The sequence below is a fragment of the Geospiza fortis genome, unplaced genomic scaffold, assembly GCF_000277835.1.
Source record: "Geospiza fortis unplaced genomic scaffold, GeoFor_1.0 scaffold40, whole genome shotgun sequence".
NCBI lineage: Eukaryota > Metazoa > Chordata > Aves > Passeriformes > Thraupidae > Geospiza > Geospiza fortis.
Genome location: NW_005054297.1, coordinates 5258628 through 5282666, shown reverse-complemented (window position 1 = coordinate 5282666; position 24039 = coordinate 5258628).

Below are 24039 nucleotides of genomic sequence, written 5' to 3'. Positions count from 1 at the left end.
TTTCCCAGTCATCCTTCTGGACACAGTCCAGACATTAAGAAACTTGTTCTAGTAGAAGGTGCCCCTGCCCATAACAACTAGATGGTCTTTAAGGTCCCTTCTAACCCAAACCATTCTAGGATACTGTGATATTCTTCACATAATGCCAGGGAAATTTAGAACTGGTCTCATGTATTCTGCAGATATATAAGGGACGTCAGTACCCAGGAGGAACTTTACAGGTCTTGTGGTCACTAGCAAATGTAAACCATAAGAATAGATACATTCTGACTAATAAAATAAGTTTTCTGATCAAAAAAAAAGCTTTTACAGAGTGAACAATCAACTCATTGGTACTCAAGAATACCAATGAACAGTACAACTGTGTTGGTACTCTTGTTCTATGACATGTTACCTGTAAACCATGCTCTTGTTGGTGGAATATTCCATCCTCTTCAATCATATGTGTCATACTTAAATGCTGCCCTGGATAAACCATAGTCCTAACTTCTATGTTGCAGGAAAAAAATATTTCAGTTTATTTTTCTTAATTGCCTAGATGAAATTAATCTATGCCGTGTCCAGCCCAGTGGGTATCCAGTTATGCACACACCTTAGGAGTCTAATGTTGAAGTCCTGCAGCATCTAGGGGCTCAGTGGAAGCTTCTGTGTTTGGGCACTTAAGTGGGAGATGAGCTCTTGGGAAAATCTAGACCAAAATAATAGTTTAACTTTTTATATTGAGTCTTTTATTTCATTAACATTACCCTTTATCTCTGAGGTTGTAGATGTGTTTTTGCAAAGAATAATTCTGCAAGTTACTACATCTCTGGGCACCATAAATTCAGCCCACATCAGGCACAACGTGTTGAGTCACACAGCACACAGAATATGTGCACATCACGGCTGTTCTTGCCAGCTTTATTCTTTATGCCGCATCAATGACAACTGTGGGAGAAGAAGTGATGTTTGATCAAACTCAGAGTGCATAGAGGGAAGGTTTGGCCTTTTTGAACAAATTTAATCTTTCACCTTCAGCTGTGCCAATTGAATACACTGCATCAAGAGACAGTGACATTTTTGATCTGGGATTAACTGTTGTAACTTTGGATTTACTGCCTGGTGGAGCCTTGGCCTAATTTTTACCCCCAGACCACTTATATGCTGTTTCTTAACATATCTTCCTTGAACTAATTTTCAAATCTACTGACCTCTCTTCTTCCTACCTGTTCTCTGAATTGTCTGCAGTAATGTCTGCCAGCTTCTAATGCCTGATAGCCAGATAAATGACCATTAGGAAATAATGGATTAATAAAATACAACTATGTATTTCTATGAAAGTAATGTTTTAGTGATTTACATCTGGCCTAGGGCACATATATGGTTAACATGGACTTTTGTTGCTTTTGTACTGCATCCCTTCTCACTCCTTACTCTGCCTACTTACAGATTGTATTTTAGCCCCTTGAATTTACCTAATCAAAGAAGTCTTTGCAGTTGTATTTCCTAAGCATCATGTAGGAGGTTCCTCAAACATATTGGAGAGGCTTAAAACTTCATGAGGGAGAAAAAGCTTTTAATATTTAAATATGTTCTCATTGTTTGTGGTGTTTTGTTTTGTTTTGTTTTGTTTTTTTTTTTTGTTGTTATAGAAATCTTCTAGAAGGAGTATTCAAAGGGATGTCTTGCTTTAATAAACTTAGGAAACTTTTGACTTGTCCCTTATGTTGATTACAAATGCAGCTGTTATTACTCTGTTTTTACTTGCACATTTTAGGCCATTGCATTGTGTTAGTGATTGAGCAGCACTTCACCCAGCAATAGAACTGTGTTCGCTCAGCTTAAATACTGCTACAAAAGTAGCACAAGAGAAAAATGTCTTTAAGGTTCTACAGAAACTCTGCCTAAGCTGCAGTAGTGGACTCGAAAGAGATGTGGTAGAGAGAGAAATTACAGAAGTTAAGGAAAAATTGGTAGAAAGGCAAAGGGAGAGACTAGACTGTTGCTTTGGGAAATAGAGAGAGGGGTGGCTGAGCAGACAGTGTCAAATTGCTCCCCATCTCTGTTCTGGCACTTGCAGATCTATTGAAAACAGGCCAGAAGGACATGCTGAATTTGTTACTCCCGTGTGCCAGGCTTTTCTGCAGCAGCAAGAAAAACCAATGAGTGCTGCTTCAAAAGCAGCTGGAAACTGAGAAATCCTTGGTCCCCCGCTGCCTGGCAAGCAGCAGCACAGGGTCTTCTCAGTTTCCAGCCACTACAGAGGCTCCATTGACAAAATGTGTGCAGCATTTGAAGGAGCACAATGTGACAATGAAAGAACCTGAGGGAAACAAAATGAGGAAGGGAGAGAAAGGAAGAAAGGGGGGAGAATTAAATGGGAATGAGGGAGCAACTGAAGACGGGAGGACAAAAATCAAAAGAAAAATATGCTAATCACTGCAAAAGGGGCAATAAAAATAAATCATCCTTGTCATATTGACACGTCTGCACTGCTTTGTCAAAGAGTATAGTTGTGATAGGAAGACTAGAGAAAAAGAGGTAAACTTTACTAATGTTTGCTTTCATTGCCTCTCTGAGATACAGGCACACTTAATTTAGTCCTCTACTTTCACAAATACTGTTGTGAAGTACAGAGTGACTGCAAGATGCCAGATCCACACAGGGGTCCACATGGCACTGTGAATGGGACAGCTCCTACCTTCATCCTCTGTTTCTGAGAGAAGCAGAAAGATTTAAAGAGCCTTGTAAGTCAGGAGAATGGTGCCTTAGTGTTGCTCAGAACAACCTGGAGAGAAAACAAAATGCTGCCCAAAATAAAGCAAGGCAGCTGGCTTGTTTTCTCCTTTCCCTTGTACTTCATTGCACTGGCTATGGGAATGAGTAGCAGAGTGGAACCAGAGTATTACCAAGAGCTTAGAGCAAAGCAGCATGGCTGGGTTTTATTTCTTTTACCTCTGTCTGCCAGGTCATAAGGTAGAATATCCAAGAGGGGTAGCCATAGCTCAGGGGATATACCTATGGTACATTAATCTCCCAGCTGTTCCCACTTACGCTGCTTGTTCAGGATGAAGGGAGATCTGGGAGTGCCAGAACCAAAGTTAGTTACAAAGCAATTAAACTGGAAGGGACTTCCCAAATGTCCTCACATGACTCAGGGAGTTTTTAGTTCATGGGTCCAGCTTGAGCTCCTTCAAATTAAAATCCCCTGAAACATATTCTGGGTGAGCACAGTGTCTTCAGCACCAACTTTTTCACTCCAGATAGCTGCTCTTCCTTGGAATAACTTGGTACAGTAACATGCAAAAATGAAGAGTACTTGGGAGAGAGCACTGGCATCTACAGATTTTCTGGGAATTCTTCATACTTTCTGAAAGGTCAGAGAAGTGCTCCATAAAAACTGAGACAGAAGAAAAAAACTGTTGCTGTTAGTTTCAAGAGGGAATATCAGCCAGGAACCCAGAAGGGGGTAGATTTTGTATTGCCCAAGTTGAAAGTGACTAAACTCAATTTATGTGCATTTGCCTTTGAGCACTGCACTGTCATCATCTTAAATGAGCTTATCTTTTTAAGCAAAGGAAGGCTTCTGTCCTGGTGACAGGAGTTTTGCAATTAATAAAGCCTTCTTAAAAATTCTCATTTATCTTAGAGGTTTAAAAGAAAATGCTTCCATTTGCTCTCTTAGCTCTTATTTTCAGTCATGAGTAATAATTCCTGTAAAGTAGTTACTGCTTAGGTTAAAAAAAAACCCTGTTTCTCCAAAGCAGACTTAATTTGAGCATGAACCATGGCCTCCACACAATCCCCAGTATTTAGATCAGTGATCAATTTGTCTTTCTCTGTAGGAGTATTAGACAGTGTAGAACTGATTTTTTATGATATATTTATTAATGAGTTCCTGGGTGTTATAATTTTGAAAGAGCCTACAGATGATTTAGTAGTTGCAAAATGAGACCACTGTCATGTCTGTCTGATCAGGAATCACCCATTGTGTAGGAAGTTAAGAATGAGATGTTTTTTTATTTCATTTGTTCAGTTCATGTATAGTAGATCAAAATTGGTACCATATTTTCAAATTTACCATTTCAGATTTTTTTTCATCTAAGTTAATTTAAAGTACAGGTATCTTGCTTCATCTCTAAAATCTTAGCTGTATTTTTTATGTCGTAGGAGGAGATAATAGCAAGACTAGAGCATGATAAATAAACACATAGAGATACCTCTCAAAATACTGGGCAAAAACCTATCTAATACATTTTGAAATTTTTTCCCTTTTATGTTTGTCTCATGGATAGCTCTGATTACATTAATGAGTAACTCATCATAACAGAAACAGATCACCATATTGAAGTGGTTACTGCTGAGAATCAATATGTTTGTTATAAACATTACAAGGATTTGAACTTCAGGCTACCTTTAACTTGATCCCTTGGACTGGCCCTTCTCACCATGCAGGCTGCCCAAAAGCCCACTGCTTGGTTTGGATTCTTAACATCCTCACTGGAGTGCACTTCATGTGCACTGAGCAGAGCTTCTGGGTTAGTTCCCTGCAAAGGGAATTCAGTGCTCCTGTGCACCAAAACTGCTCTGGGAGCTGAGCCAGTGTGCAGTAAATGGGAACAGTCAGGGGCTGGGATTTGTTGCAAAACTGCATTGCTGCTCTGAACCAAAATGGTAAATATATAGGCAATCATTTGTATTTTTGTGCCTTTGAGAAGGCACTGCATATTTTTCTCTCGTGTGCAAACCAAGAAATTTTGCATGATAAAACTCAAATGGGTATTTGCATAGTTTTCTGACCAGCAACCTCCTGTAAGTTCTGGGTGTTTATGATGCAAAGAAAAAGCAAGCTGCACTGAATCATGATGTAAGCAAAGAAATCCTTACATGTGTGCTTTACATGCAGCTCAGAATAGATTTTATTTTATCAAGTGATTAAAAATTTTGGCTTTCACATAAAAATTATGAAAAACTGGTCTCCCTAATTCAATTCTCCAAAAAAAGAGAAAGTGATGGGTTTGCCAAATCAGGAAAACAGACTAATTTTCTATGATCAAAGAAGACCCTGCGCTACATAGGGTTTCATGAGAATGCATAAAGAGTGAAGAAAAAAAGTCCAAAATCATGTAGTCTTCATTTAAAGCAATGTGCTTGATATCATATAGTACATTAAGGTATTGATGATGAGATTAGAACTCAGAACCTCTGCATGCTAATTTTGACTTTGTCAGTGAATTCAGCTTTTGTCAATTCATTACTATGCAGTTTCCCACCAGAGCAAAGGAATGTTAATGTTTCAAAGAGCAGAATAAAAATTCAATACTTAACAGTTTACCTTTCTGATTTCCAGTTAATTTATTTGAGTGAATCATTATTTTGCTCTTAAAAGGCTGCTGAATTTCATTTATTACTGGCTAACTGTTTGCACTAAATGTTTTAATTTTGATTACTCACAGTCATCTGTGTAATTTCAGTTCCTTGGCTGGATTGCTAGAGCTCAGACAAGGTTCTTCTGCAGCTGCTGGTATAAGTACAAAATCTAATTTCAGTTAATTCTTGCGTATATGTTTTTTGCATTTGTTCTCAGCAAGGGATCAGGATTTTAAGTGAATGCATATTTCCAGAATACAATAGAAAGGAATGTAAAGTGAGTGGTAAAAAGCATTTTATTGCAAAAAAAGGAGAATTCCTACAGTAGCGTACTCCAGTGGCTTTGTGCTAATGCTCTTGAATTTCTTCCACTGGGGTCTGATCCATAAAGGGATTTAGTTACTTAAAATAGCAGTTATGTCCTAAAGTTCTTAGTACGTGCTATTATAGCTTCATCTCAGCTTCTGTTTAAGCTTAATAGAGCGCACCCATGTTCACACCCCAGATTATACCCACGATCTGCCTTTGAAGCTGCTTTGCTACCTGCCCAAGGGAATGGTGGCACCTGAAATGACACACTGCAGCAAATTCAAGCAAATGTGCTGTACTGCCACCAATCTGCCTGAGCTCACCAGGAGCCTCCTTATTCTGACCTGGGGGCTCTTTTGCCACCTGTGATTGTGCATTTGCGCGTATGCAGATGTGTGTCTGTCAATTTGCAGGTTACTGCTGTAAAGATCTGACAGACAGACCAGCTCTCATGCAGCAATGCTGGGGCTCTCCAAAGGGCTTTGTTTGGTGTGAGCTCAGGAGCAGGAAAGCTTTCTCCTTGTAAAAGGCTGCCATCCACTTTTGTGCAATATGCAGTGTGATCCATATTCCTGCCAATTATATTTTGAGGCTAGTGTCCCAAACTGTATTTGCCCTATCCACAGATGAGAGGCTAAGTTTGCCCAAGGAGTTGGAAGATGCTGCTTCCCAGGGAGCTGTCAGTCAGCTGTGACTCCAGACTCCTGGTACATCACTCCCTAATTAAAACCAGCTTCTAGAATGTTTTTCACTCTGCCTTGAAATATCATTTTCGTTTAGGAAACTTTCAGACACAGCCACGCTTGGCTCCTTTCTGAGTCTGGGAGAGCACAAACCTATATTCACCCTCTGGACATCCTCTGCCTCTGGGCATGTTGTCTGCCTTTGTAGTCCTGGTCCTAGAACAACACAAGTGTATTTCTCTTCTCATAAGGAAATACTTTTGTAACGTTTTCCACTTCAGTTTTGCACAACCAGAAGTTTCCTGATGGTCTACAGATAGCTTGAGATCTAGTTTTAATCTGAACTAGAGGTTCTCCACAAGAATGTTTAGAGATAAGGTCTCAGTTCAGTTCAGTGATGAAGCACCAGGAGTTTCATCTTCAAGGTGTTTCTGATTTTCTTCTTTGAATGAAACACAAAAAAATGTGAAGTATCTCCCCTTCCACCCCAGGTTTACAGCAAGAGCTGTATAAATTATCACAACTGCATCTCTCAAACAGAGTTTTTTTTTAAAGTTTAGCAGACTTTTAAAATTTTAGTTTGGTTATCCTTTAAAAATTTGATCCCCAAAAGAAAGTTTGCAGAAATCCCTAGTAATTATTAATGGGTACCCTGGTGTATCATGTGACAATACTTCTTACCCTCAACCATTAACCATTACATCCCTATAACAAGTGAGAATACAGAGACAGACAGCTCAGGCTTTTACTTTGGCACAATCTCTACAGATTAATTAAAAAACAGGCCCAGTACAAATTATACCAAAAGAAAAAAGTCCAAAGCATGAAAATAAGCCAAAAAAAGAATTACATAATTTCCTTGTATCTTCCCTAAGGATAAGGAATTGGAGAGTATGAGTCAGTCTCAAGAAATGAAATAAAAACAGCCCAGCTTTTAGTGACTTTTTCTTATTCTTACCTTCTGGACCAGAGCAGGCCATCAAGTACAAGCAGCAGAAATCTGACTGCCTGACAGGTTTTAAAATAGCAGTGAAGGTGCACTTGTGAGTAGCTTGGCTTTCTGGTTTGTGACAAGATACAGTGACCAAGAAAAGTGAATATGGAGCACCGCAGCATTGCAGATATCCCATCTCCTGCTGCTACAGTCAACAGTCACACCAAAAAAGTTGGTGTGCTCTGCAGCTATTGTGGGTAAAGTATTTTCAAAGCTCTCGCTAATGAGAACACACATTACATATCCTTTTGGACGGTCAAGCCTCTTTTTTATACCTCTCCTTTCCAGTCTGCAATACAGAGGTGCTGTGAGGAGGAAGCAATGGATGACTTATAACTACTTTCTTGGCACAGGGACAGCACATTTTGTCTGTGAATTATCATTTTAGCATATCATTTTGCCATGTTCTTGCCTTGCTCTCTGTCCAACATCACAGTTTCAAATATTCTGGCAAATTACATTTAATAATGAAATATCTTCTTGCTTAATAGTTCAGTGAGAATTATCTGGAATATTAAGTTTTCTGCTGTGCCTAAATGGTGTTGTTCATTTCTGCTTAAATAAAGCTCAGGATAAAAAAGGATCAACTGTTTGAGCCAGGGGTTCATTTAACACCATTATTCACATTTCCTTTAAGGTCAAGGGTATTCACAAGGCCAGTGTCTCTAAGGATACTTTGACAAACATAATTCTGTCTTGCTTATATCGGTGAAGAAAACAAAAGAGGGCAAGACGACATATTTTTTTGTCACACTCTCCAGTGCCTGTGAAGTATTTCAGTGATCAAATCAGGTAAGTTTCAGAGCTACCCTGGAGCATCCCAGGTCTGAGTTTACAAGGCAGAAAGTTTAGTTACCCAGCTCAAGTTTCATTGTCCTCCTGTTCCTGACATTTCATTTCAGAAGAAGATTTGGGGTGCACTTTTGTCCAAATTTTTAATTTTTTTTTGTTTGTTCTGGTTTTCACTAGTAATTTCTGATCTCTTCTGTCTTTTTATGTCATGTTCTGTCCCTGCTCCAAATAGGTAGTTTGGTGAGCACAAAGACATTTAAAGGGCTTCAACCAAGTTAAAAATGTGTGTAGAACTGATGGAAGACTTAAGATGAGAAAGTGGGAGAGGCTTACCTGGAAGTATACAAATCTTTTTTTTTAATTTTTTTTCCCCCCCCCCCCCCCCTTGCTCTGGGATTCATTTGACTGTATCACAATCCCAGTTTTCATGTAAAAATAACTCCCTCTGAAAAGATACTGATGCCCCTACTGGTGCCTGCAGGTACAGTGTGAAACAATACCTGTGAGCGATGCGCTGATGTGCATCATGAAGTCCAACAGTGTTCAGTAGCTTTAGGGCCCCCTGACAACTTTATCAAATGGCCCCATGTACTAGGTTGAGAAAAATATGAAGACCTTATTAAACCCCCCAAAACCTTGGCTTTTGCAGTAATGATCTCTTTGCCTCTGTCAGCCTATGAGAGGCAAATGGGAATGAACTATGGGATGGGCGTGAGAAGCCAGGACCATGCAATTTTCATGTCACGCTGTGCCTTGGGCAGAAGCTTCCAGTCATCTGACCCTGTCCTCAGCATCTGTTTCCCTGAATTGCAAATAGTTCCATTACCATCATGCTGTTTTATGTCCTGCAAATGCAAATTTGCCCTATGATAGAATGAGTCCTATGCCTGATGGAGATTTCGCCATCCCGTATTGTGTGTGTGCAGGTCCTGCGTAAGCCCAAGAGAAACCTTCTGATGTGTACTACTGATTGTTTACGTATGTTATCAGAGGGGAAAAAAACCAGGAAAGAAAAGCTGGCAGCTTACACTGTCAAGAGACTTGGCATTGGCTATAATCACATTTAGATCATTTCCAGTCAATAGATTTTGTTTTCATTTTTAAAAAAACCCTTCCTAGAAAGTTGCTGCACTATTCTTTTTACTCTGTTACAACCAGTCCAGAGGAATACCTGCAATGGCTCCTGTCCTTACAACCAAAGTAGGCAACATCAGGAGATGTTTTCAGAGAGAAGGTGGAAGGTGTGGTAAGAGAATGTGCTTTATACCAGTTCAAAATACATAACACTGCTTGGAGCTGTGATTATGGTTCAGTATGACAAAAGTCTTTTAATGATAGGGAAGCCAGGGACTTTTAATGCAAATAGAAATGGATGCCAAAAGAAGATAAAGTTTGGAACCTAGGCATATTTCTCATCTTCAGGTCAAGCTCCATAATGGGACTAAACTATGAGCACTGGAGGACTGGGACTCCAGTGTCTAGGAATTGCCTGTAGCAGAGAGAATGGTTCCTTTAGCCTGCTAAGCCAGAAGAGCTCACTGCTTCTCTGAAACAAAATGCTAGAGGCAGTAGACATCAAATCAAGTTTAATTAACGTCTAACTAAGTTAGTGTGTTTAAATCTGTCTTCTTTCAACTATTCTGCACCCATTCACATGTATATGTGATAACAAAGACTTTTTTAGGGTGAAATAGAAGTCACAAACTTACATCAGCATCTCAAGTACTACAGTTCCTGTTGTCATTACATTGCAAGGGTTCCACATTGCTAGAGTTTTATACCTCCTTGATGTTTCTTGTAGGCAGCTCCTCTAGGCACTGACTCTTCCTTGTCCTTACAGCAGCCAACTGACTCCAATTCCCCTCAACCAACCAATCCACTCTTTTATAACACTCTTCTGATTGGCTACAGCTGTGGCCTGTTAAAATCAGGCCTGCTCCTAATCCTTAATAACTGGCTCAGCTACAACTCTTTAGGGGTAAGATTACTTTCTATACTACCCTTATTTACTTATGTTCTATCACCCTACAAGTTCCAGCTAGTCCAGGCCCAAGCCTTGGGAGTCCTATACTGTTTATACAAAACTGTTCTCATAGAGTTAAGTATTTGGGGACTGAAGACTACAGTTTTTGAAAATGCTGACTCATTTTACAATAACAGTCCTAATATTGTCTCTGCCTGAAAACATACAACATGAGCAAAAATAAGATGTAAACTTTAATATCAGCATAAATATTAGCCATTCGTATTAGCATTATCCAGAGAGGAAAAAAAAGACATTCAAATGCAAGCAGTCACAGAGATAAGGAGCTCTAGTATGAAGTCCATGTGAGAAGATGCAGTGTTATTGGCATCAACATTTCTTCTTACAGTCATCAGAAGCACAAAGATGGCAATGAATGCTCCAGAGGAAGCAGGGCAGTGATACAATCGCTTCACATCTAGCATCTGATTCCAGGTGTGAAACCAAACCAGAACGATTATTGTTGTATGCATGTAGAAAAATGACAAAAGCTATCTGCTTTTGACATCTAAATGAGATACACTGAAGACTAAAGTTAGCACCCTAGTTTCACAATGTGTTACTTTTCCTTCCCTAAAGACCAAACAGCCTACATCAGATGCTGATGTAGCTTACAGGTTACAGCATACACTCCTTCCCTCTGCCTTCCACTTGGAAATCATATGTCATAGGATCATGTCAGAGATTCTGGCTGATAGGTCACATAGTCCAATACAAAAATGCAAGGCATAAGAAGTTGTCAATGATACAAGGAAAAAGAAACCAATACTTTTCAGCTGAGATATCAAAGGAAAACCACAGCTGAAAAAGAAAACCAAAGATGCTGTGCAGTCAGAACTTGGTGGAAGCTATCATCTTCTGCTGTGTTTTCCTTGTGTGAGGGAGAAAGATGCTGTCTTCTAAAGGCTGGCAATGGTAGGGCATCGGTGTGCAAAACTTTTGTACTCCAGACCAACAGAAGTGGAAAAGAAAACAAGCTTGAAATAAATGGACTTTCATGTCTAAATCTCCATCCAAAAGACCTAATCCTGGTCTGAGCTGCTTCAGATAACAGCAGTCATTGGTGCCAGACTCCAAAACATGCCCCTGTCTGTGAACTTTTTACAGGTTTAGGAGTAGGGTGAAAGGCTGGATGAGTTAATCCTGCTTGAGGTTACCCTGGTTCCCCAAGGCAGTCCGACTTGAAACATTTTTGAGTTTAGCTCTTTTGAAAGAGCTGACTTCTTTCCAGGAGAAGAGTGAAAGTGGACCAACACTGTTTTTACAGAAAAACCTTCATCCACCTTGACTTCACACTCATGACTCCTGCAATTGTCAGATAGACTGTGGCTCAGAGCCAGCATGTGGTAGTGGCAGCAGCAACTTCTTTCCACTGGTTTCTTTAATTGACCATTTCCCTTACAGATCTGAAAAGAGATGAATCAAAACGAATTGCTTGCTTAAGAAGTAATACTGACTTATTTGTTGTGGCACTGGGCACAGGCACCTGAATGGTCTGGAAAATATGAAAAGAATTGGCTGGGGAACAAAAACAGAGCTGATATGTGGTAATGGCAGAAACAGAAGTAGAAGCCGTATAATAAAGGCAAATTCCTGTTGAATGCCTCTGTCTTGCTTTAAAGAAATACAGAGAAGCCCTCAAGATGTGCAGATAACTAGGCAGTGTTTCTCACTGCAGAGTTTAGGAAATAAGGAAGTGCTTCAAGGGTTAGTTACTGACTATATGGAATATTGCTGGACTGAAGGCAGTCAGCTGGAGTTCATCCTGATAGTGCCCCAAACCACTTTATCACAAAAATGTACTGTAATCAGTAAGAAGCAGTCACAGTATTTTCCCACCACTTTCCTGCTTTAGAGGCAGATGGAGGAAGCAGAAGAGTGTGGGGTTCATGATGCATGTGAGTGATGAGTTTAGTCCATATTTTAAAGAAAGTTTCTTGTGGAAAGAGAGAAAAAAACAAACCATGGTTGCATGTGAACTTCAGCTTTCCTCCTGCCTATTAATTATTTGTTCTATTTATTAGGGCCAGGTTGCTTGCATAGTTGTTCATATGTTGCATCAAATGAATAGATGAGTCACTAAACAGAGGGTGCTACATTCTGTAATGTCTTTGCATCTGCTTCCATCTGCTACATAACCAGCTGGAGAGAGACCTTAGAAGCATCAGTCCTTCTTCACAGGCTGACCACTAGATTGATAAAGACAGAATTTACAGAGGTAGGAAATTAGAAGCAGTGGAGTCTTATACCTTCAGAGAAACTTACGCTGGCTACTTTCAGAGATAAGGGTATTATTGTCTTGGCCTTCAAGCAATATCCACAAGAATGCAGTTTTAATGTCTGCTGTTTTTTTCTGCCAGTCTGGGTCTGAAATTGAATCACTGTGTTTCAGTGTGATGTTTTGTAATGTTTTTGATACATATTTTATTGTGTCTGTGTACAGATACAACTGTATCATCTTAAAATGACACTTTGTGCTTCAACTTTACAGTTTAGTTTCAGGAGAACAGGCGTCCTCAGTTTGTGTTCAGTTCCCACGATGGACTGCTTTACTTGGGTCCTTTGAACAGTGACATAGAAAAAGAATTAAATATAGTTGTAGTAAAGTCAAAGGCAAAAAGACTCATTAAGGTTTCTGGTTAAGGCAAGTTCTTGCACTGTTGTCCTTCTATTAGTGCACTTCCAGCTGACATGATATTTATGATATATAAATAGTTGTCAAAGTGTGATTAAGAAAGAAGAAGTGTGACTGAGAAAGAAAATCTCAGTCTTGGCCATAGCAAGATAATTAAGATGAGTAGGAAGAGGTTTTATCTTATTTTGTAGCATTAAAAGTCATAGGATTGATGGCATCACAGCAAATTACTTTTCTGGAATTTTAGAGACATTTACTAACTCTGTGAAATTATGGTACAGTCTGAAGCATTTATATTTTCCTCTTCCATAATGCATTCCTATGGCCAGGATGGAAGAATTCATTCAGAGGTCAGCAAGTCAGTTTTTTAAAACAAGGAAGTTAGAAAACTTTTCTAGAAATTTTTGTACTGTGCTCTTGTGAGACACAGTCTGGAGTACTGCATCCAGCTCTGGGACCCTAACACAAGGACGTGGTCCCATTGGAGCAAGCCCAGAGGAGGCCATGAAGATGATCAGAGGTGTGGAGCACCTCTCCTAGGAAGACAGACTGAGAGAGCTGGGGTTGTTCAGCCTGGAGAAGAGAAGGCTCTGCAGACACCTTATAGCACCTTCCAGTAACTGAAGAGGATTTACAAAAAATCTGGGGAGGGACTCCCTGCAAGGGCATGTAGTGGTAGGTCAAGGGGTAATGCCTTTACACTGAAATAGGTAGGTTTAGATTAGACATCAGGAAGAAATTTTATACCATGAGAGTGGTGAGTGAGCACTGGACCAGGTGCCCAGAGAAGTTGTGGATGCCCCATCCCTGGAAGTGTTCAAGGCCAGGTTGGGTGGGGCTTGGAGCAACCCTGGTGTACGGGAAGGTGTCCATGCCAATGGCAGAGGGGCTGGAACTTGATCTTTGAGGTCCCTTCCAGCTCAAACCATTCTGTGATTCTGTGAAATCTGTCAGATCTGAAGTGCTTTTTCCTGGTTTTGGTGGGCTGCAGAGGCCTGGCTCTGAGGGTTCTGTCTAGGAGCCTGTGGTCCTAGAGCCTACAGTTCCAAAACAGCCCACTGCTCAAGCTGTCCTTGGGGCCAGGATCCTTTGGGATCCTACTCCAGCCAAGAGCAAGGAAGCCTTGAAAGCTCTGACTTTGAACTTTATTTTGACCTCCATCTTTATAGCAGTCAGCTTGCAACCCCAGCTGAAGCCAAAATTTGCCTGCCTGCCAGGCATCCTACCAAAGAAGGGGCTGCACTGCTAATTCAGATTGACCTGGGCTAAGGGTGCCAAGGTTTCCAGGCTCCCAGTCCATGGAGCTTTAAGGATTACACCACCATTTAAAGATACACCTCAATCCAGTTTTAGAAGGCTCCAAAGCTGACATTTGCCTGTCATCTAGCATCACCTTGGTTTCAGTGCTGGTTTATCTACCTTCTGCAGTTAGCAGTGTATAGGTTTGGATGATTCTGCAGTGCTATGGTTACCAAACAAGGAAGTCCCTCAGCCATTGTGCTGGTCATATGAATAGGAAAGATAGAGCACAGCACCACTGCTACCATATCTCTCTGCATGGCTTCTGAAAAGAATTAAAAATAGCTTCCTGCTTTACCAGGAAACTTCCTGTTGTTTATATCGTCCTCTTTGTCACCTAAGGCAAGGTGTGAAATGAAATGTATTTAAATGAAAAAATTGTATCAAGTATTATACCTTCATGAAGTTGAACAAATTCTCATTTCTATTGCTTTGTTCTCATGGGTACTAAGAGTGGCATGAACAGAAAAGCAAAAGGAGGAAGTTTTTGGATTACTGTTCTCTGCTAGAAATTCTTGTTCTTATATTAAAATGAATTTTGGAGCAGAAGAAGGGGGAGAGTCTCTTATATAGTGTTCCTTGATCACACTGCATGTGCTTTCAGCTGTCTATTTTGCCTCCAGCCAATCACCCAGGAATAGGGCCTTTAATCTTGCAGCTATTTGAAGCTTCAAGGCTTTAAACAAGATGTGGTAGAGTATTATTATATTATTGCTTCTGATTGTTAAGGTAGAAAGAGCAGCGTGGTATGGCAGAATGGTATTTGGCACTGTGAGACAGTAGGGCTGAAAATTAGGAGACTGTGTTATTCTTTACTATTTTAGGTTTCTTGGCAAGTGTGTCCGTCCCTGTATGGTTAGTAGGATAAAGGCTATTAGAGAGTGTTTGGAGTAGCAGGACAGAAAGTTCAGGGTAGGTTCTACTGCTGCAAACAATTTTTCCTGGTACCAACTGCACCTGAATGTGCAAAGGTACAAGCATGGGAATAGGAAATCTGGCTCCACAGTCAAACTGTTATTTTACTGGTGCAGATCCAAGGAATCTAGAACTCTAGAAAACAGCAATTAGCAGGTATCTGTGCTGTGGCTTTTATTTGGGGAGTAAAGGTATGAACACAAACTAAGATATTTTTCCTGGTCTGTATTACCACCATAAGAGATTTGTTCATTGGAAACAGCTGTGTACAAGTTCCTATCAATTTAAGTGATAAACAAGAAGAGTACCAAACTCTTGCACAAGTGTGTGTTTCCTGCTAAACTGTGTCCTTTTTTCTCTTCTTGGCAGCAATTGATGGAACAAATCTTTCCAACTTGCTGAGGTGCAGTAGGCTTTTCTGCTGAACGTTTTTCTTGCCCCTCCCCAACTGTTTTGGCTTTTGAGGTAAAAGTGGTTTAATTTTTCGGATCTGCTAGGATTTGGCCTGTATGTTTTGTTTTCCTTTTCCTGTGTTATTCCAGAGTGTTCCCTTCTTGCTTACTTATTGATTAGCAGCCAGATAATGACACTCAGTAAGACTTTTTTTCTGTGTTTTTTTTAGGAATGTTTTTTCCATGGTAGAAAAACCAAAGGCAGTGAAATTGAGTTTAAAAGTTTAGCATTCACAAGCATTGGTTTTGTTCAAAATAACTTTCAATTTTCTCGCTTCAAAATACAAACAGCCAGAACTGTTTTAACAACAATGGTGTCATAACCAGTCACAGATTTTTTTCATTGATGTCCAGCCTGCTTTTAATTGTCTGAGTGTTATAAAAGTAAATTCAAAAGTTTTGAATTAGCAGTGTTTAAAAATCTGTGCAAATCTGGAACTCATAAGGCTTGTACTGAATGTTTGTTCTAGAAAGTTAAGGCTATGTCAAAATACATTCATTTGTGGCCATTGCAGCCTTGATTTTGGCCTGAATTGACTTTGTACAGAACTGAAGAAATCATGTATGATGGTAAGAGAGAAACCAAGCCCAGAACTCAAGAGGATGGACAATGCTAGATGTGATGAGGGAAATAGAGATGCTTGATAATGTAAGAGCAGTGAGGAAACTGTAACCATATTGCTATAAAACAACACATAAACAAAGGCACTAAATGGATGGGGTTGGTGTACTTTTGAGAATTGTGCATGAAGAAAGTATTGCTCATTTGGCTTGCACAAGGACTGGAAAAAAACTCATATGAATTTGTGCAGCCACCTGCCTAAAGTCAAGTGAAAGTTATTGTGCAGCTAGGCAGACAGAAAGGAAGATTACTGAAAGTATTAAAATGAAGCAATTCAGCTTTCCTATTACAGCTACAGATATAAGGCATAAAGTGAAAGAATAATCCAGGAGAATTTGAACCTAGTAATCATTAGATCAATAAAAAGGAATTTGTTTAGGACAACTGGGAACTTAAGAATGTTAAAGCAAGCACAAAGGTGATGTTTTGGCCAGGAATGTCTGGAAAGGGAAAATAATTTTTTTTCTAATGTCAGCAGAAAACTTTGTCTAAATGTCAGCAGCAAGAAGAAAATGTGAAATCATCAGCAAAAAGAAACATTTATCATTCCTGAACTTCCATGTCACCTATGGCAACTTCTGGGAACAAGTTTTTCTGCAGGGAATAGTATGAATATTTACTGGCAATTAATTTGTTTCAAATATTTTTAAACTTCTCCCTCAAAACAAAATATATCCTTGGATGTCCACTCCAGAATGGTCTTCTGTATCTGAGAGAAGAAGAAGTGTGAACAATAACACCTACTTTTAAGCAAGATCCAGAAAGATTTTCAAAAAAAGCAATGATGGAGGAGGGTGGGATTTTCTAGTTTTGCTGTATGGACATAGCTGAACCTAAAATGCTGAAAAAATGAACCCAATGTAGTCTTGTGAGTCACAGTGACAATCCTCACAGTGAAACATCTATGTAGGGTTCAGTTAAACAAAATGAATCAAGAACAGGTAGACAAACTCATAGCAGGCTATTAGCAAATGAACATGAACTTCCTCCCCTGTGAGTGATGCTCTGGTATGTACCCAGTGCAGCACTGCTTCCCAGCTCCCATGGCTCATAGCACCTTGCATCTGTGAAGGCAGCAGCAGCTCATCTCCTTCAAGCATCCAAAACTTTCAGATGAGGCCCCCGCAGTGCAAGCCACTCAGTGTGCAAGGCAGCTCGGGCAGCCACAGCAGAAGACTGATTGCCCCCACCAGCCCATCTGGCTGTAGGAGCCGCTCCTGCTGTGGAACACCCCTTCTGACCAGTCCTGCGTGGGAGCCTGTGCTCCACTCTGACCCTTCCCCTCTGAAAGCTTGGTGATGCTGCTGTATCCAAGTTGCTGCTGGGGGCTCATCATGGTACTGCACCCTCCTCCTTATTTGTAGGATCAGGTGGAGCTCTGGGCTGAGGTTGATGGAAAGCTCCTATGATGTTGGGCACAGGTCTGGCTCTGCAGGCAGGATGGGGGAAGGGATCTTACCTTTGCTTGCTCTAAACCCTAAACAAGTTCCTCCTAATAAAGAAAATATGATTGGCCTGCAGGTAAAGACTAGGGATAAGTAGGTATTTTTATCCTTACCAGGGTCTGAGTGGAATGCTCATTTTGGACATACACAAAAATAGTTAGGCTGACAAAGGTGTTTCTTTGAGAAAATGTTTGAGATATTTTGTAAATTGTGACACTAGCTGTCTGAAATGTATGTCCTGCCACAAAGTCTGTGCTGGAATTGTGATAAACCCCAATACCATGACCACAAGAAGGCACAATGTCTGGAAGAACTAGACCTATCTTTCTCAGAGTGTTCATCAATAAATAGCATGAATTCATATTTTTTTTCTGCATAGATGAAGACCCGAAGAAATCTCAGAATACCTAAAGAAGGCAATAGCCTTTTTGTATTTTTTACCAAATTCACACTCTCTAATAAGCTGAGTTTTTAATCTTACAGCCTGATTACCAGATACTGGATTACATCCACCATGACTCATTTAAGGGAGACAAAAAAAAAAACAAAAAAACCCCAAAAAAAACCTAAGTGAAACTAATGCAATTTGCATCAGTTTTGTCATGACCAGAGCCATGCCTGTTTAGAAAACCAGGAGTTTTAAGAAGAAATTGAAGTAAGAAAATGGCACAAAAGGGGATTTAAGCCACAGCTCTTGGTTGTGCCACAAGATAAAGTATCTGGAGGCACAAAGAGGAGCTGCTAAAGTGCTTTAGAGACTGTCTTGGGCCACTGAAATGGTAAAAGCGGGGAGATGGCAGCACTAGCTCCAACCAGTGCAATGAACAACCGGAATTCTTAGCAAATAGGCACATGTGGTGTTTTTTGGGAGTTAACACTGGAAAATATAATCAGCTCCAACCACTTCACCCTCAAGCTAGGAAACCAAAAATCCTAAAGGAAAAAGCAAAGCAGCAGCCTCAGAATATCATATAAGCCTGTTAAAAATCAGCCTACACTACGTCTCCAAGAATTTAAAGACTGTGAAAATCAACAAATTTTACTATTCAATATCTAAGCAAGAAGCTTCACCATTACCTAATGGCCAGCCAAAGCTAGATAGTAGTATGGAGTAATATTTACATAGCACCTTGACAGTGCTATTAGAACACAGATTATTACTGAAAACTTTGGAATATGAAGGCCTCATATGCTGAGGTTACTGAAGTTTAGTTGAAAACTTGGCTTTTTGCCCTATGGCCTACCTGTCTATTATCTAAAGATCTTATAGGGTGTCTCACAAAATAAAGCCCAGATTCTGGAATATAACCCTTTGCTGGAATTGTTAAAATCTTTTCTTAAGAGAAATAAACATTTGCATTTCCTGTTCTGGGTTTATGCAGTTCTGGACATATTATTACCATGGAAAATTCAGGAATATTGGACCAGTTTTGTTAAAGAAACATCTTAAGGAAAAGGTTAAATAAATCCCATGCCTATGCAATATTTTAATGTATTTATAATTATAAAACCCACATTCATGGAATTCTGAACCCAGCACAATTGTTATTTTGATAGACTGGAAGACCAGACATTTTATCGACAAACGGGAGAACTTCCAAATTTCTTTTAATCATACTGCATAATTATTTTTCCTTAGTCTCAAACTAAATTTCAGTGATGCAGAAAATTTCAAAGTACCATTTTTTAGTATAATATTTGTAAAATACTTTTTTGTGTGTATATATATCATGCACATATGCACATGTGCATACACTCACGTTCTCTTTGCTGTCATTTCACCATTAGGTTCTATATAAAAACTGCAGAGGTTCTTTGGATAGTTTCTGATGGCTCAGAATACCCACTGAGACTGAAAGCAAGCCAGAGTTTCTGGAAACCTAAATCCTCTCATTTTAATAGTTTTGCAAATCCTTGGCATTTTGCTTTGAACTTTAACCAAGAAAAGTTATATCTTATAAACAATGGCATTTGTTGATTGGATGAAGGACTAGATCAATATTGATTTTGGCAACTTGTTTTGGCTGGGTTTGCATGAAAAAATATGCTGGTTGTGGTGTTAAAAGTTATGTCAGTTCCTCAACATGTGCCTCTTTTTCTTGGAGCATTGCCTGAAAAATAGTTTCCAAAGTTACTTCCAGAAGTTAACCTAGAGGCTATCTATTATTGTGAGCTAACAACAGCCTTCTGCTGAGCTATCAGCATGTATGAAATAAAACTATTCAAGAAGGCAGATTAAAGACAGATTAAAAAATTGTATTTCTGTTTCACAGAAGTGCTAAAGCATAGAACCCCATTTTTATTTCCAATGAATCTGATCTACATTATTCTTGCAATTTAAAAGGAGCTCTAAAGTAAAAACCTAGAGTAATAGCAAGAAGATTTTAGGCACTCAGAGAATTACCTAGTTGACACACAGCAAAATAAGAGCCATAGGATGCACATGAATCAGTTCTGATTCAAGGGTAGCACCAGGAATGAACAAAAATGTATCTGTTAGAGAAAATGTGCCATTTTCATTTCAAAGTTTCCACTGAGACAGAATCCACAGCTAACTGATCGATTATCATCACAGCTAAAATTTTCATCTGGTTTTGAATTCAGTTTTTCTAGTTTCAGCTTCCAGCTCTTTGAGCCTCTGATACGAGTGCTACAGGAAAGAGTCACCCTGAAAGTGACTATCTATTTATACATCTATCCATCTACCTACCCATCTTCCATTTCCTGTAGATGCTGTTAGTTCACATATCTTTCTCCTCTCGTGGTGCTCAGCCCTCTGATGTATTTCCAAAAAGCAATCACATCACATCCCAGGCTTTTTTTTTCCTATGATAAACAAGACAAGCTCCTTCATGCCTGCTCTACCAGAGCAATTTTCTTTCATCCAGGTGCCTGCTTTACTCATGAACAAGTTTGAATTCTCAAACATGAGTGAACAAATTTTCCAGATAGTATCTTACTAATACTCTTGACAAATAGCACTAATATTTTCCCAATTTTAAGAAAAAACTTTCCTCACCTGATTCATCCTGAGATTACTTGTCCCTCTTTGCATTCAGGTTGCCTTGTTCCTCTGACAGCATCCTGTGGCTGACTAGCCTTTTCATTTGTGGGGTTTTTTACTGTGCCCTCATGAGGAATGCCACTTTACAACAGAAATTTATGTTTTTTGACCCAGAGGATGGAGTTCAGCTCCTCTGTCTTTGGGGACTTTTGGAAAATGATTTAGTCTGTCCTGAGAGGAGTCCAAGACAGGTAGGATAAATGATCAGTAAAAAGCTCCTATTTCTATGTGTTGAATACAAATGCCTTAAGAACTGCTATACTGTGTAGTATTTCACCAACAGATTATGTGAATACAGTGTTGCATTCCCCACTCCCTAGAAAAGAACAAACCACCTACTAGACATTTCTAGATTTTCTGAATTATTTCCTTATTTCTCATTTTCATTTAATAAAGACTAAATACATTGTCTGTGGTTCTTTCTGGTCATTACTTTTGGCCCTTGATATTATATATATTTCAAATTATAATTAATCTATCCTTATTGTCTGGGAATCATCCCTCACTCCTGCCTCCCCAGAACCAAGGATTTTTTCTTAATTTTTAACATCCAAGTTAATTATTTCTTAAGGTAATACAAAAGACACAAAACTTTACTCTCAGTAAGATTATGCATCACTAGAGCTGCTGTTATTGAGTTCCTTTAAGGATTTTGTGATAGCATTTTCCTGTAAGTTCCTTCATTATTCCAAAAATCCTTTATAGTGTACATTCAGTTAAATGTATCTTATGCATTGTCAATTCTGATAATTTCAAGAAAAGGAGAGAAAATGTTCTACAAGTAAGTGGCTGGGTTTTTCACTTTAAAAGATAAATGTCAGTCATTTCAGACTTTTATAAGTCCAGATGTTGCTGAAGTAGTTCAGAGTCTGCTGTCTGAAGTTTGATCAATGCTAATTTTGATGGTAGGATCTGTTATCAGTTTGAAGTGGCATGTGATAGGAGGTTTTTAGCATTTTATTCTAAGTTTGGCCAGAGAGATGAAATTCTCTAACCATTTTTACCTGAAACTGTGTTTCTAAATTATGATGAGAACAGAAATAATCTCCTTATTGCTCCGGAATTTGTCAGACATCTGTAGGAACAAGCTGTACCATGGGATTTCTGTGTCTCTGACTCTAGGTTGCCAAATTCAACTATCAGAGCACCCAAAAGTGGAAAGAAAAATCAAGTTCTTTCTCCAAGGGCAAAAATTAAATGTTTCCGTTTTTAGACCTTATTCTTTAGCCCCTGTTTGCTCAGTCCTGATGCATGTTAAAAAAAAATATTTTCCAGGCCCAGTCCATGATACTAAAATCAATCCAGACGTCTTAAGAACGCCCCAGGAATTCACAGGTGACTTGTCAGCTATGTAGAATCTTGTCTGGCTTCTTCTCTAATGCACAGTGCATTTGATGCAATCCTTGCCACCGAGGCCTGAGCAGGGCTTTGGCCAGAGCCCATCTTGCTGGAGGCAGTGCCTGAACTGCATTCAGCAGAAACAACAGTTCCTTCCACAATCTCAGCTGGACCAAAGTGGTGGGGAAAACTTTCTTTTCTGTTGGACTTTTAGGGGAGGCCTCAGATCACATCTAGGTCTTGTACTTGTGTCTATTGGGTTAGAAAGCCCTTTATCATCAAATTCTTTCTTCTTCAATGAGCACAACTTGCAGACTCTCTCCTAAATTTATTACATGCCTAATACATAGGGTGAGCTCCTTTGAGTCTTTGTATATCCTCCAAGTCTTCAACCATTGCTTTGGACCCTCTTTGAGTTCCCTCCAATGTTTTTGAGATCAGTCTTGAAAGGTAAAAACAAGAACTGCCCTGTTGCAGAAGCTGTTGAAGCAATGCCAGCTACAGAAACTCCCAGCCAACTCAATTACTTGTCTTCTCAGGTTGGTGTTTTACATACTGAATTCCACCACTTAGCTCCATCCTCCTGCTAAAAGGCCAAAATAACCCATGAGATTATCATTCAACCTCAAGATCTTCCCCAGCCATGCTAAAGACATGTCAACCAGCACACACACATGCCAGGTCACAGTTCAGAGATGTTCAGGTGCTCACTGTCTCCACACCCAGCTTCTTGAAGAGACTCATGGGCAGGTGGGAGCCAACACACACTTCAGCCACGTACTTGAAGTGAAGAGCTAGAAAACAGCTATTGAGGTGCTTCACAGCATGTACCTCATGCACAATGTAAACATATCCACAGAGACATTCAGACTCTCTTTAGAGGCCCAAAACTGTAGCCATAGGTCTCCCAGAGCAAAAAAAGGCTAGAAATAGAGAGTAAATAAATAGTCTTTTCACCTTCCAAGATGAGATTTCTCAAAACTAGGCATGAAGGGCAAGGAAAATGTAAAATTACATCATTTTGCTTTTTTAAAGCGCCAGGCTGGGGTTGTTAAATTAACAATTCTTATATAAAGGACTCTTCTTTAGAAAATGTATTGCTAAAAGAGCTATTACAAAGTGGATCAGAAGCAGAGAAAGTGCCAAGCCGTTAAAGAGTATGCTTAAATACTATGATAAGCACTTGCAAGACTTTTGTTGGATCTGTATCCAACAATGATCTTGCAGTGCTTTGACCTCCTGAGAACAGAACTGACAGTCTCCTGCTTGATCCCCATTCCTCTGTACCCCTCTGGCTTTTGGGCTGAACTTTGTTTTTTTAGCTTGAAGTTGAAAAAGGAACTTATTCAGCTCTTTTATCTGAAATTCAGCAGCTACCTAAAGAGCAGACTTCCTGGTTCATGTATGGAGCAGGTCATATTCCTCTTTCACTATGACTGTCAGGTCTGTCATATAACCTCCACAAACCCACTGCAGGAGAAATTCAGACACATTTTAGAGAAGTAGTTAGCTTTAGCTAAATATAAAAGGGCAGGGACTTGCTTTCAAAGACTAAAATTTTGCTTTAAAAGTGATCTTACTAAGAGAAGGAAAATGAGTCAGTAGCATGTGGAACATATATTATGTGTGAGACATCTTACCCAAGCAAGGGGAGAGGGGATACAGAGCGAAGTTTTGCCTGCACTTGCAACAATCTTCAGAAGTTTTTTCCCCCTTGGTTTGCAGGACTGCATATTGCTTTGTCCATATAAAGAAGCAGTCATTATGTGTATCCAACCTCCTAAATTAGCAAGCAACTCAATTACGTCTTCCTGTCTGGTATCACTGCTTTGAGTGGCACTGCCAGTACAGCCTAGCAGTAAAAACATATTAAATGGTCCAGTTCATCTGAGTTTCAAGATAGGTCTTCACATATCCCACCTCACCTGCTGTGGTAGCAGCAGAAAAAGGAAGTGGCTGGAAAGCTTCTGACCCAGCCAGCTTTCCACTGCATTTGAGGCGTTCTGTAACTCCCAGAGCTCCAGCACCAGCTCTGTGATAACCTGTCTCTCCCATTTCCCATCATCCCTCAGAACTGTTGTGCTTTCCAAGCAAGGATGTGACTAATATGAGGGAAAGA